This window comes from Periplaneta americana, chromosome 5, assembly GCF_040183065.1.
Source record: "Periplaneta americana isolate PAMFEO1 chromosome 5, P.americana_PAMFEO1_priV1, whole genome shotgun sequence".
NCBI classification, from domain to species: Eukaryota; Metazoa; Arthropoda; class Insecta; order Blattodea; family Blattidae; genus Periplaneta; species Periplaneta americana.
This window is the reverse complement of record NC_091121.1, coordinates 191,831,197-191,846,718: the sequence shown is the minus strand read 5'-3', so window position 1 is coordinate 191,846,718 and position 15,522 is coordinate 191,831,197. Positions and strand designations below refer to the sequence as shown.

Here is a 15,522-nt window from a genome sequence, read left to right as displayed (position 1 = left end):
TTTTGCTGAACTCCTGTAAAGCAGACTCCAGCAGACAGAAGCTGTCCTCAACACTAGAACCAAGCAGAATCTACTTGCAATGCCCAGTACAGGATGCAGCAAATCTGGAAAGAAAGACTACAAAAACAGATAGGAAACCTACTCCATTTGACACAATGCAAAAATAGAAATAAGCAATGCCAGAGAATTAGTGGTTCTTTGCATTTGGGCTTTTAAGGACGATTTTTACACAGAAAATAAAATCGGTCGTTCGGCTAACGAACCCAACATGAATTTACCCGAATATGCAGTTATGTGAACCCCTGGTTAAGAGTAAGCATTTGCATGCAATAGTGGCATAAGTCTTCCGGCTTTAAGGGTTAAATAAAGCCTTTTTATTCTATTTCATCATTATATCTGTGGCCGGGAGGAAAAAGGGCTTAAGTAAAAATTTTATATTTTTCAGGAGAGCAGTAGAAAGGTTGAAATTGGTATCAAATGTAGAGTTTTTTTAATTAAGAGGTTTTTTCTCGATATTATTTGTTTATGTTTCTTCTAAAATAGATAATGTTGCTCATTTAACAATTTTCTTGATTATTTCCAAAAATAGCCGCACTTAAGCCCTTTTATGACTAGAACTCTAAGTAGAAGGGACTATTAAACATAAGACCTCTTTTATGTCAAAATAAATGAGAAATGTAAATTATTAGGAATGCAAAATGGGTCTTAAACAATTATAAGACTGTTTACCCTGGTGCTTAAAGTTTTAAAAGGAAAGGGCATCAGTATGTGATAAAATGACTAAAATACAAGTTAGACCTTTTTAATAGGATTGCATTGACAGTAAACATGTGATGTCTGTAAGGAATAAAGTATTAAATATTCTTAAGTCCTTTATTCTGTGTGTGCTCGATTCAAAAAGTACTTAGGACATTTGGTAACGCTCTATAAATCCAGTCAGGAGTCTTATTTGACTTTAGCCGTTTTACCAGATTGTAGAGAATTGTTTCCGCTTTCAGAATATATAAAAATGTTGTTTTCACAAAAAAATTACTTAAGACCTTTTTCCTCCTGGCCACAGATATATATATATATATATATATATATATATATATATATATGCTGATGATGTTCTTGTCTAAATCCGTCACGTCTTCATACTCGTCCTGCTTGTTGGTTTCTGGAAAATCAATGTCCTCCCCAGGTTCATCAAGAAACAATCTGGAGCAGAAATTCCAATAATTATAAGGTCAGTGTCAAGTGAAATGTACATCTTCTAAGTCACTTTAGAATTAAGGAGTGTCCCAAAGAAACCTGACCCACAAAATCTCTGTTCTCCGCAATTCACGGACCTGTCCTTAACATAATACCATGGATAAATATATAATAGGATGCGAAACTGCGGTCAGCACCATCTGGCGGCAGGGGGCTGAAATAAGATGATCAGCGCCCAACATCATAGGTGGTGAACATTAGAACTACATGTTGGGTACATTACCCAGAGTTCTCTATTTATCCATTCGAGATATTGCTCGAGGAGACAAGATGGCAGACAGAAACTTGTTAATAAGTAAACATAAAGTGATACGTGTGTGTATAAGCAGTGTATGTTAAACAGTGATGTTTATGGACGTTATAGAAATAGTGTTGTTGAATGTATTGTAAAGTAATAGTAATATAATAAATTGAACTATCTAAGTAGTTTTTGCAGACTTTTCCATTGCACTGTACACTAAATACCCAAAGAATACAATCCCAATTATCTAACCTTTCGCTTTATTTTTTGTCTCTGTCTGGTCGTATTTTAATTGGGTAGTGTAAAATAGATCGTCTCTTTTATCTTCCTGTTGGCTCCGGTAAGAATTTTCAGTAGAAGATGCTGTGAGGAATAAAAATGTAAATGTTTTATTTTAAATTGGGTTAGTTTTGAATATCGATGAGGGTGGGAGGGAATACTTTCTGCACAGTTTAACATTTTCGTCACCAGGTGCGCTGCTAAATGCATGGCGTAATTAGTTTTTGTTTTCGCTACTTGGTGCGCTGCTAGATGTAATAACGCCCCTTCCCACAACAGGTGGCAGCAAGATTAATTTCTACAACAGCACCTCTAGTATATGTTAAGGGAAACTCAGTAAGTTTCGCATCCTATTATATATTCATCCCATTTTAGATTCTTGTTCTGTTATGTATTCTCTGATATCTTCCATTTTCTTCTATGGCAAAAATTTTCCATCTTTCTTCGATAGGTAGTTATCAATGAAGTCAACACAAGTTAGCATATGCAATCAATTCCTTTGCAGTGAAAGTGTAATGAATGTTTTACACATTAAAAGTTAATAATTGCATTAGTTGCAATAAGAAGCAAATATTGACAGTGTGGTACGGAGAAAAGAAGCAACTAATTTTAGGTAAAAAATAATAGTAGGTCTAATAGCAATGTTTCCAGCAGATTTATGAAAACAATATAGGCATACCATATTAAGCAAATAATTTGTTTTAAGTTCAGTGAGCAATTCAATAACATGAATATTATAATTAAAACAGAATTCCAATAGCACAGATTCAAATGGCTGTGTAATAACAACTAGACGTTAATTACAAATAAATGTCAGTAGAATGTAAAGTATCAAGGAAACTATGGATAAGTTACGAAAGAGAGTAGCATCTCGATGTTTGACTTACAGTTTACAGATGTTTGCTAGCAGGGACTCTGGCCTGAAATTGGCTCAAATTCTCAAATTTCCAGTCTGACTGTCATTCAACTATGCAGTCTGTTGTGTGCATCAAGAATCACTATCTTATCTTACGAGTAGCTGCATAGATTTAACACTCACTCCAGAATTATCCCTTACTTACTTACTTACAAATGGCTTTTAAGGAACCCGAAGGTTCATTGCCGCCCTCACATAAGCCCGCCAGCGGTCCCTATCCTGTGCAAGATTAATCCAGTCTCTATCATCATACCCCACCTCCCTCAGATCCATTTTAATATTATCCTCCCATCTACGTCTCGGCCTCCCTAAAGGTCTTTTTCCCTCCGGTCTCCCAACTAACACTCTATATGCATTTCTGGATTCGCCCATATGTGCTACATGCCCTGCCCATCTCAAACGTCTGGATTTAATGTTCCTAATTATGTCAGGTGAAGAATACAATGCGTGCAGTTCTGTGTTGTGTAACTTTCTCCATTCTCCTGTAACTTCATCCCGCTTAGCCCCAAATATTTTCCTTAGCACCTTATTCTCAAACACCCTGAACCTATGTTCCTCTCTCAGAGTGAGAGTCCAAGTTTCACAACCATACAGAAGAACCGGTAATATAACTGTTTTATAAATTCTAACTTTCAGATTTTTCGACAGCAGACTGGATGATAAGAGCTTCTCAACCGAATAATAACACGCATTTCCCATATTTATTCTGCGTTTAATTTCCTCCCGAGTGTCATTTATATTTGTTACTGTTGCTCCAAGATATTTGAATTTTTCCACCTCTTCGAAGGATAAATCTCCAATTTTTATATTTGCATTTCGTACAATATTCTGGTCACGAGACATAATCATATACTTTGTCTTTTCGGGATTTACTTCCAAACCGATCGCTCTACTTGCTTCAATTAAAATTTCCGTGTTTTCCCTAATCGTTTGTGTATTTTCTCCTAACATATTCACGTCATCCGCATAGACAAGCAGCTGATGTAACCCGTTCAATTCCAAACCCTGCCTGTTATCCTGAACTTTCCTAATGGCATATTCTAGAGCGAAGTTAAAAAGTAAAGGTGATAGTGCATCTCCCTGCTTTAGCCCGCAGTGAATTGGAAAAGCATCAGATAGAAACTGACCTATACGGACTCTGCTGTACGTTTCACTGAGACACATTTTAGTTAATCGAACTAGTTTCTTGGGAATACCAAATTCAATAAGAATATCATATAATACTTCCCTCTTAACCGAGTCATATGCCTTTTTGAAATCTATGAATAACTGATGTACTGTACCCTTATACTCCCATTTTTTCTCCATTATCTGTCGAATACAAAAAATCTGATCAATAGTCGATCTATTACGCCGAAAACCGCACTGATGATCCCCAATAATTTCATCTACGTACGGAGTTAATCTTCTCAAAAGAATATTGGACAAAATTTTGTAGGACGTCAACAAAAGTGATATTCCTCGAAAGTTACCACAGTTGGTTTTGTCCCCCTTTTTAAAAATAGGTACAATTATGGACTCCTTCCATTGTTCTGGTACAATTTCCTTTTCCCAAATAGCAAGTACAAGTTTATAAATTTCGCTATATAATGCACTTCCACCAGAATTATCCCTGAATATCTGAAGCAAGAGAGATGAGATGGCAATACTGATTATTCTTAGTCCATTATTAAGCTTGCTGTTCATTTAATGTTATCAGTGAGATGGTTGTAAGTGTGAAACAGTTTAAAAATGAAATAAATAAAAGAATTGCTACTCCTGAAAAAACTGCCTATTATGTAATGCACATTGTTCATCACAAATCTGACGAACCCAATACGGATCAATTTATCATTGTCGTCATCGTCATCATCGTCATTGTCATCGTCATCATCATCATCATCAGCCTTAAAAATTAACAGAAAATTGTAATATGAATTTTTTTTGCATCATCAAAGATAGAATCAAGTATTTTTGAAAGGCATGTTGGTCCGACAAGTTAACAAATTTAAAGAAACAAATATCAAGAGTCCTTCAATAACTGTCTATTAAAAATTACAAAATATTACATAGGTTGCAGGAACATATTCTGACTAGCGCTTTCGCTATAATAATAGCATCCTCAGGTCAGACTTTTGCGATGTTATGCTTTTCATATAAAGACATGGATAGACTAGTAACGTCGAAAAATATTAAAGTACATGACGTAAAAATATAAAAATATGAAAAATACAATGATAAGAGAAATAAAAAGGCTTATGAACAGTCTGAAATTTATATATATATATATATGGTAGAAAAACCTTCATGAGGTCTCAAAAAATACATAAAAATATTTGACATGTGTGCAGGTGATAGATCACAATTTGATAAAAAATATGCAGCTTAAAATAGCGACACAGACAATAAAAAGAATAAATTAAAATATTGCTTTGGATCAGTCACCACGACGTAGCAGCACATTGTAAAATCTGCAAAAATCAATAATAAGTATTTAGTAAGGGATCAGTGTAGAACCAGAAAAAGAAGTGAATTGACGATAAAATACTTACAAGGTCTTTGGTCTTGGCGTAATAAAAGAAAATGATGTTGTCTGGTCTGTGGCGTGGTGGTGACTGGTGCAATGACACAGTATGAGAGACACGTCATGACGTAAGTGGAGGGGGGTACGTGCCGCAGTGAGAAGAGTTTCTATTGGCTAATTTAAATAAAGGGTTACCGGAACTAGGTAATTGTTCATTAATTAGTGGAACTGTATTATTTCTCTTATCATTGTATTTTTCATATTTTTATATTTTTACGTCATGTACTTTAATATTTTTCGACGTTACTAGTCTATCCATGTCTTTATATGAAAAGCATAACATCGCAAAAGTCTGACCTGAGGATGCTATTATTATAGCGAAAGCGCTAGTCAGAATATGTTCCTGCAACCTATGTAATATTTTGTAATTTTTAATAGACAGTTATTGAAGGACTCTTGATATTTGTTTCTTTAAATTAGAATCAAGTAGTTTACATGACATATGAAGAGCCCACTGCAAGAATGATGGATGTCACTTTCTTGTCGAAAATGAACCAAGACTGTCAATGCATAGCTTAAGACATATAGAATGTACATAGAGAGTTAGATGGCATTAACACTGATAGTCATGGTCCAGTAATGATCGGAAAATCACAGTTAAGCTTTGAGCGCTAAGCATTTCAAACTTTCAATTGCTTCTCCTGAAAAATGTATTCCAAATGACATCCATCATTCTTGCAGTGGACTCTTCACATCATTCTTCCACACAACAAATGAAACATATAGGTAAAACAAAACAAACCGAAGAATTTAAAAACAACAGTGCTAGAAAAAATAGGAAACGATTTTTGAACGTAAAAATGTTATTTCTGATTTCGCATGGAAAAAATCCGTAGCTTTATTTCGATTAACTACTAGGTATGATTGTTTGGCTACACACCTTCACAGATTGAATACCTCACCTCAATGCACCATCTGAAAACAACCAGATACTATAATAAACGGAGAACATCTACTACAGTGTCAAGCAATAACCAAAATCCAAGGAGATATACCAGTCCAGGTTACGATGTTCATACCACAGTCTACTTACTACTATATACAGTCACGAAGCTCAATATGTAGTAAAAATGCAAACATGGGTAGTTGCCCACCACTAGGATCGCTACTATCGCCTCATCATCGCAGATCTCTCTCCTAGCAGCCGACAAAAAATGTTACACTTTCGTTGTCGTATTCTTTTGGAAAAATTAACACCTTCATTCCATTATTGAAATATTAAATGCATAAAGTTAATTTATTATTTTAATGAAGTATATTAAATTCCACCATAAACTCGAAGATACCTGCAAGAAATAAGTTAATATAATTTTCATTTGTGCTAAACGAACTGAAATTTACTATAATCGCTTCACAAATTCAAGATTATAGCGATAATTAACTATGAAACCAATAAATATTAATTTGCATTTCTCTTTACAACAATAATAATGGAAATATGAATTAATGGAGTAACTTACGTGTACCGGTTCTTGTAGTGTAGGCTTACGTAGTTAACAAAGTGGGATGAGGTTAAGCAATAATAATCACACCAGAATTGGAAATCAAACATGATCAATAAACTTTATTGTAACAGACTTTTTCTTCGTCTCTAGTAAAGCAACAAATAAAAATAACAACAAAATTAAAAGCTATAATTAAAAACATATCCTTTGAAGAAAAAAGTAGGCCTAAGCAATAATAATCCCACCAGAATTAAAAATAAAACGTGATTAATAAATTTCATTAAAACAAACTTAATTTTTCTACGTCTTTAGTAAAATAACACATAAAAATAATAACAAAATTAATAGTTACAATTAAAAATACATCCTCTGAAAAAAAAAAGTAGACCTAACCTTTATTTCTCTGGAAATTTAGCAGCCTAAGTGACAGAACTTTGACCGGTATCTAATGTCCTTTCGGTTAGACTGAAACATTTCATTGTGAAATTTAAGGATATAATGTATTCTAACAGTCACAAAGAACTTCAAATTAACAGTTTTGTTTCTGCGCAGCATTCTTGTGGAAACCCAGGAACCTTTCTGAATCTTTCGGAAATCGGAAAAAGGATAACTCTGGCCTCTTTCTCTTACTGTTGCTACAATTTATAGCACTACAAACGTCCCCTCCTTGTCACATATTATTATTCCAATTATTATATTTTAGCCATTAACATTTTCATTACAACCAATAACGAACATTTCACAAGCATCAATGTGAAATACGAAACGAGCTAGCACTCGATAGAAATACGACACAGTCCAAAGTCGACCATGGACAGTCTATTGTTTCTAGTTGCTAACCGCTTGGAGCACTTTATCACGAGATTTGCAAAAAAACACCTCAAGCTTCGCGACTGTATATAGTAGACTGTGGTTCATACTCAGAAACAAAATCTGGGCCAGTTCCAGTTATAACACACTGCGCACGTTCAGTAAGCACTGCGCATGCGTAGTATGCTATAACTGGAACTTGGAAAATTCAGGTGGCCCAAATTTTGTTTCTGGGTCTGACTCCACCGGCAAGTCTATCGTGCTATCAAAAAGGAGTGCGTTACATGGCAGTAAACATTTTTAATAGCCTCCCTAAGGATATAAAAAATCAAACTTAAAACATAAGATTATTTAGAGTCAAATTAAACAAGTATGCAACTTCTCACATCTTCTATTCAGTAGATGAATTCACGATATTCAACAACGCTTCATGAAATTCATACTAAAACTTTGTGTTGCACTAGTAGACTATATTGTAAATCTCGTCTGTATATATTTCAACTAGACTGTGACTATAAATTAAGACTTTATAATAGTATTAAGTTTTTTTACTTGTTCCATATTCTAGCTGTGAAAAAATGTACGAATACCATGAAATGTTAATAAACACAATAAAATACAATACTTCTGTAAACTTCCAAGGCATTCCTAAATGACACATCAATGTTTGTGTGTGTTGTCCACAGGTCTATCGTACTATCGAAAAGGAATATGTTATATGGCAGTTTGGCTGCAAAACAGTATTAGTCGAATACAGGGGGGGAGAGCCATTAATCCTTCCCATTGGAGGCTTTAAGGAACCAGCCTGGACAAATACCCAATGTCCGATCCCTACCTTCCCGTGGTGCAGCTGTTAGTAGGTATATTTTTACAAGCTGAACCAAAGGCAGGGGCTACTCATCAATTAGCACTGGTCAGCTTGATGAGTTTTTCTCTTTTCAATACCTAATTCCCTCTTTACCCTTTCCTATCCAGTCCTCTGACAAAACTCTTACTTTCTTCGACCCCGACAGTATTAGAGCATTCGAGGCCTAGGGTTCATTTCACTTTCCTTCCTACTTTTCTGTTCCTAGTGCTGACCTGCTATGGCACTAAAATCGTCCTCCAGTGGCTTAAGGAGGGAAAGCTGGTGATCAACAAGATCTCCCAGCTAGGTCCAATGGACCCGTCAACCAACAGCAGGTGTGGTCCTCCTGACATTCTGGGGGTTGTGTGTGAATGAAGTAGCCACCAAAATGTTAAAATATGGTGTTCACTTAAATCGGCTACAACTTGCCATTTTCACTCCAATATGAAATGAGTACCATTAAGGTAAAATTATCTGGAGGTAAAATAGTCCCCCAATCGGATCTACGGGTGGGGACTACTTTAATGGTACAGAATCAATTTTTCATGACAATTTCTTTGAAAAATATTGGAGTGCAAGAGGTCAAATGACTTTATTGTCAAATGCCTGGCATTAGAAAACAACAACAGTAAAAGTTCATAATAGTATACATATGAATACAAAAAATCAAACTCAAAACATAAGATTACTTAGGGTCAAATTAAAGAAGTACCCAACTTCTCACACCTCCTATTCTGTAGGTGAATTCATGACATTCAACAACACTTCGTGAAATTGATATTAAAACTTTGTGTTGTACTAGTAGACTATACTGTGAACCTCTTCTGTATATATTTCAACTAGACTGTTACTATAATTAAGACTTTGCAGTAATGTTAAGTTTTTTAACTTGTTCCATATTCTAGCTGTGAAGCAATGTATGAATACCATGGAATGTTAATATATACAATACTTCTGTAAACTTCCATGGCATTCCTAAATAACACATCAATGTTTGTGTTTGTTAATTGCAGTATACAATTTTTTAGTGGTGATAGCTCTTATCGCTTGTGGTGAGAGAGCAGACTGCAGTTCCACAGGTCTATCGACAAGTCTATCGTGCCATCAGCAAGTCTACTGTGCTATCAAAAAGGAGTGTGTTATATGGCAGTGAAAGTTCATAATAGCGTCCATATGAATACAAAAAATCAAATCATAAGATTACTTAGCGCCAAATTAAAGAAGTACCTAGGCTAATTTCTCACACCTTTTATTCTGTAGGTGAATTCTTGACAATGAACAACACTTCATGAATATTTCTGTGTTCTATTAAGTATTAATACTAAAACTTTGTGTTGTATTGGGAGACTATATTGTAAAACCCTTCTGTCCTATATTTCAACTAGACTGTGACCATAATTAAGACTTTACAGTAGTATTAAGATTTTTTTTTTAAATTTGATATGTTCCATATTCTAGCTGTGAAGTAGTGTATGAATACTATGGAATGTAAATAAATATAAAACAATACAATACTATATTATTGGGATGCTATATAGGAAATGGAAGAAATCCAAAATCCAGAGCTTAGCAAACAACATTATCTGAACACTAATCAAAGCAGAATTCTAATCACATCAAATAGGCCAAACTGATTCTATTATATCCACTTCACGTTAATACTGGTACCAAATAAATGTCAGTACAACGCAAATTATTAAGGAAAATATCCAATATGTTCTGAGCACGGTATTTACTGTACGTAGTAACCATCTTCCCGCAATAAAGGTCCAGGGAACATACTTTTCTGTGAGAGTGTAAAGAGTCTAACAATATGTCAATCATAAGGAAACACTGAAAATTAAATTAAAACATATCTATAATTGACAGTGTCTGACGAACAGTCAAGTACCTGCTATTAGTAAAAATAAAAATATAATTGGCAATGTATGTGTCCTGGACCTCTATTATAAGTGTGGCAGATCTTTTTGGCACTTATGAGGAAAGAGACAGTTACTAAGTGAGCTTATATGATGGTGGTCCTGTACAGGGTTGGGTCAAGCAAAGGGACTGGGCTAGACAAGGGAGAAGCAATGACACTAAAGAAAAGTTTGCTCAGTTACTTAGAAGAAGTCGACCTGTATGCGAGATACTGCTGATACTTTTTAAACTAAAATACAGCAAGGGATGAACAAGAGAGATTGTTCTTAATGTAGCTATACAATTTTATGAGGAAATAAGTAGAGTACTTAAATAAGGTGGGTGGCAGGGTAGCTCAGTTGGTAGAGCAGCTGGCTACGGACTGGAAGATCCGGGGTTCGATCCCAGGTGGTGACAGGATTTTTTCTCGTTTCCAAACTTTCAGAATGGCCCCGAGGTTCACTCAGCCTCCTATAAAATTGAGTACCGGGGCCTTCCCGGGGGTAAAAGGCGGTCAGAACGCGGTGCCGACCACACCACCTCATTCTAGTGCCGAGGTCATGGAAAGCATGGGGCTCTATCTTCATGCTCCCCAAGTGCCTTCATGGCATGTTACGGGGATACCTTTACCTTTACTTAAATAAGGTACACAGAATAGCAGAGGTAAACAAGGTTTCTAACAAAGGTGAAGAGGATTTTGCCTGAACAAAAATAACATGGAGCTGAAGAAACATCAATGAGTGCATCAGGAAAGAAACAGTCAATGGAAAAAGACCGCTACTAATATTGATGACTTGCCTCTATGGTGGCTGAATGGTCAGACCTTAAGATTGTCACGCAGGTGGCCCGGGTTCGATTCCCGGTCAGGTCTGGGATTTTTCATTGAAAAACACTTGTGGCGGACAAGGTCGCAGTTGGGGTTCTTCCCGGGGATCTCCCATTTTTCCCCAAATTAGGCATTTACATCATTCCGTTACCATTTCTCCATTTCATTATCATTCCGTAGTGTTCACCGAATGCTGGCCGGCTACGCATGGAGGGTGTTGGCCTGGGGACGAGTGGGGTTGCCTGCTCGAAACCTGGACCAGAAACCTTACTGTGGTCGGCCAGTGTGAGTTTGGGAATGCGTCAACAGAGGGCTAGCGCAATAGATCTGAACAAGGTCGCAGTGCTAGGCCATAGTGCTCCCATCTGTTAAATTCAAATATTGATGACTTTGACAAATGCGTGATATGATGAATGATTAACGAATTCCATCTTTGCACAAAATTTCTCCTACAATTTCGAAGTTATTACTCATTTTATGTGAAACAATCACCTTTGATTGGGGGGCACTAGTTTAAAGCATAGCTCAGTTGGAAAGAGCACTCAGCGCGTAGAGCTGAGAGGTCCCAGGTTCGATTCCCGGTGCCGGAACGAATTTTTCTCGAATTAAATGGTGATAATACACATTGGCTACTTCATAGTAGTCGTGTAATATTCAGTGAGGTAGGCGAGACCTCATATGAAGGGTACACGGGAATAACGATCAAGGTCCATTTGAGAAAGTTTCGAGAAAAACGAATTTTAAAGTTTAAACACTTAATACTTTGTTATGTGTGTATTTAATAGAAATTGACGTAGTGGAATGTCAAGAACGATGATTTCTTATTACTAGCTAGACCACATGATAGTACTTCCTTTCCACTATAAGATAGCATTATTAACTCAATTTCGATTTTTGATGGACCTTGATAGTTTTTCCCGTGTACCCTTCATATATAATGAATATGTGATGTATTAACTGTTAGCAGTTGTCACAAATTGATGTTGAATATGGCCATAAAGTCATTTAAATATGCGCTCCTGCATGTATGACTTACATTGTCTAAAGTGCAGGTAGTAAGGCCGTAAAACATTACGAGAGGAGTTCGGCCGGCACCGTGGATCGTGTCCCGGCATAGCTCAGTTGGAAAGAGCACTCAGCACATAGAGCTGAGAGGTCCCGGGTTCGATTCCTGGTGCCGGAACGAATTTTTCTCGAATTAAATGGTGATAATACACATTGACCACTTCATAGCAGTCGTGTAATATTCAGTGAGGTAGGCGAGACCTCATATATGATGAATATGTGATGTACTTTAAGAGAGTTAGATTTAAGTGTAAGAAAACGGAAAAAATTGAAGTGTGCTGATCGAAAGGCAAAGAATATAATCTCTATCAGTCATAAAGTTTAGATAGAAAGGACGATCCATCATCTACAGGGAAGTTAACAGGCATAGAAGTCACAATGATAAGAGGATAGGATGGAGATCATAATAACAACAAATTACAATGAAAGCAGTAGTGATAGTGCAGTGGCAAATATTTCTAACAATAGCAATAAACTCACAGTCTATAACGTTTTATTAGATTTGGTATTCGTGACATTGGCAGGAAGGTATCAGTTGAGGACTGCAGCTGGTTGGCAGACAACGTACAAGTTGTATAGTGATTCGCTTCTTTGCTTAACATTTAAAATTTCAGGAGCCAAAAAGATCTGCGATATTTATACGGGCAGATGGCCTGGCCGATGCTTAGTACATAATTACCAAGTTCTGAATAACAGTAGCACCTCGATTGCTGTACTCACCATATATACACGTTTGCCGGTGGGGGCTATGACTGGGTTGCCACGCATTTTCCTTCTAAGTGCCACTCAACTATGCGGGTTGTTGTATGCTTCAAGAATTGCCTTTTTATCTTCTCTGTAGGATTACCCCAGAGAATTCATACTCTATAAATATCTCCGAATGCCTGAAAAAAAAGAGATGACAACATGGATTTGTTTCTCTACAAGTGGTTTAAATTTTCAGCAAACTATGTAACAAGATAATACAGAAACTACAGTAGAACTTGGTTATAACGACATCCAAGGGTCCTTGAAAATTATGTTGTTATAAACGAGTGCCGTAGTAACCGAGATTCATATTATCAGTCTAGTGAGGTGGAAAATGAAAAATAATAAACATAATTAGGCTTATTTTAGATTTATGTATTCACTTTTGAGCATACCATGAACACAATAAAATACATGTAGCATATAATTATAAATACAGTATTCTGTGTTAAAACAGTTTGTTCATTACTCCCAAACTTATTTATTGAGGAGTGAAGTAATCAGTCATTTTACTCTGTTGTCTCCTACTTGCCCAATACACACTTTCTAAATTACATTCTATGTTCATTATTTCAGTTGTAATTTCACTGCTCCTTCTCCTAGCTTCATACTCCCTCCTCTAGCTTCACAGAAATGTTCATAATTCTAATGGCTTCTGAAGTGTCACTCACTTCTTTTAGTGGCCACACTGCATTAAAATGAGTGCACTTAGTGAAAACTTCCTGCCGAAACTGATCTAATACCGCATGAATTCGGGCAGGTTATAATGGGGTGGGGAATCTGCCTGTGTTCCAGAGGTCTATGACAGAAGGGAATAGTAAAGGATTTGCCAGATTTCAACAAAATATTTCTTAAAATACTTTGCTTCTTAGAAAATTGTATTCCAAACTGAGGTTGAAAATGACGTTATATGCGAGGTAGACGCATATACGTTTGTCGTATTAAGCAAGGTAGAAAAGCATGTCTTATGGGGAATTAGTTGGACCACAGAATATTTGACGTTATAGGCGAGGTGTCGCACAAAACGAGGTCGCTATAACCAAGTTCTACTGTACATTGGTAGCAGCAGGCGTATTACATCTTTAAGAATGTCTCTTGTTGGCAGCATGCGGTGAGTCAGCTAAATTGAAGTGTATTTAGTTGTGTTGTTTTGCAATGGTTATATAGGCCTATTCAGTACTTCAACGTGAGCTCGCTTGGGTCATTTTTTCGCGAAGCAGACGACACACAAAAATATAAAACAATGCTGAGCGGTTAGTTAAGTGATCCTCGGACTCTCTGCACCCCACGGAAAAATTTCAGTATACGGATTCCTCACTGACAATTATATCTTAAAATACTAAAAGGAGCAGATCTGTCTGCGTTTGTCGAATGCACATCATCATGCTTATGAAAAGGCACTTTTCTGTACCAATAATTTATTTTCTGTGCACAAGTTGAAATTCTGAAGTAAGAAGGAAAGGAAGGAATCCGTATTCTGAAATTTGTCCCCAAGGGTAGTGCACACACATAACGACATAAGTTGCAGTTAACTTTGTTTTGATACTTTAGGCATAATTAATACATTACATATTTTAAGTCCAAGCAATGGATTCGGAACACCTCAAAATCTGTGCTTCATTGGCTGACCATGATATCTTTGAAAAATACTGGAGTGCAAGAGGTCAAATGACTTTATTGTCAAACGCCTGGCATTAGAAAACAACAAGAACATATTTTAAGTCTAAAAAGCAAAGAAAGACTTTGAAATCGTTGTAGTAATATGTTTGCAGTAACTTATTACAGCATTTTCGTATTTATTTACTTTATCAATACCGTTCCTATCTCTAATTTCTCCATTTATTCCTGTAGGTATGATTTCCACATCTTCCAGAAATTAAGTTAGGTTATGTTACTTGTAGGGCTTATAAGCTATGTTAAACAACACAATGCACTATGTGAATCCTGGGTCACTTGCACGTCAACAAATACAGTATCGATAAGTAAATAATTACGGTACCGGTATTTTTTTAACCATTGTGAATTTTTTAGTAGGCTATTAAGCAAATATCAGCCCCACTTGAGAAAAAGAGTCAACAACATAAACATTCTAAGAAACTGTGTATTGATTTCCACAAAACTTAAATAAATTATGGATCATTTATTGTCATTGGAAAATATTATAAAACCTAAGCACAACGAGAATGTTACAGACAAAGTCACTTCTACACACACCATTTCAAACTCTTTCAAATTAAAAAAAAAAATAACAGCATGGCGCATCTACAGGTTATCCAACAGACCAAATGAACACAACCAACCACAGAACACAACTTTCCCCGTCAATTTACCATTCGCACTCGAGCAAGTTTAGAATAAAAAGAAAAATGGTCTCATCCAAGGAGTGCATACAAAAGAGAGAGCACTTATTTTTTAACTGCGCTCAGTGTGAAAGCAGGGGGGGAGGGGCTGAACGGGCTGGTCATGAAGACACCATTAAAATTTTGTCGTCACCAGTAGCAATTTTGGATAGGAATGCTCGATGTTGTTCACCGATGACGAGCAAGCAGGGAAGAATTAATGGCCACCTGCTTATTTATATTGTTTTCACTTAAAGCTTGGGGCACCCAAAGACGTTTTATAGTTTAACC

At 36.2% G+C, this 15,522-nt stretch overlaps 1 long non-coding RNA gene across 1 annotated transcript; it reads right to left on the bottom strand.

Annotated features, from left to right (window-relative positions):
- Positions 1-4,129: 4,129 nt before the first annotated feature.
- LOC138700371 (uncharacterized) lies at positions 4,130-15,488 on the bottom strand. The gene is made up of 3 exons (XR_011332340.1): positions 13,971-15,488; positions 12,866-13,029; positions 4,130-4,310 (listed from the first exon to the last, which is right to left on the bottom strand). It is a non-coding gene; the product is annotated as an uncharacterized lncRNA (long non-coding RNA).
- Positions 15,489-15,522: the final 34 nt, after the last annotated feature.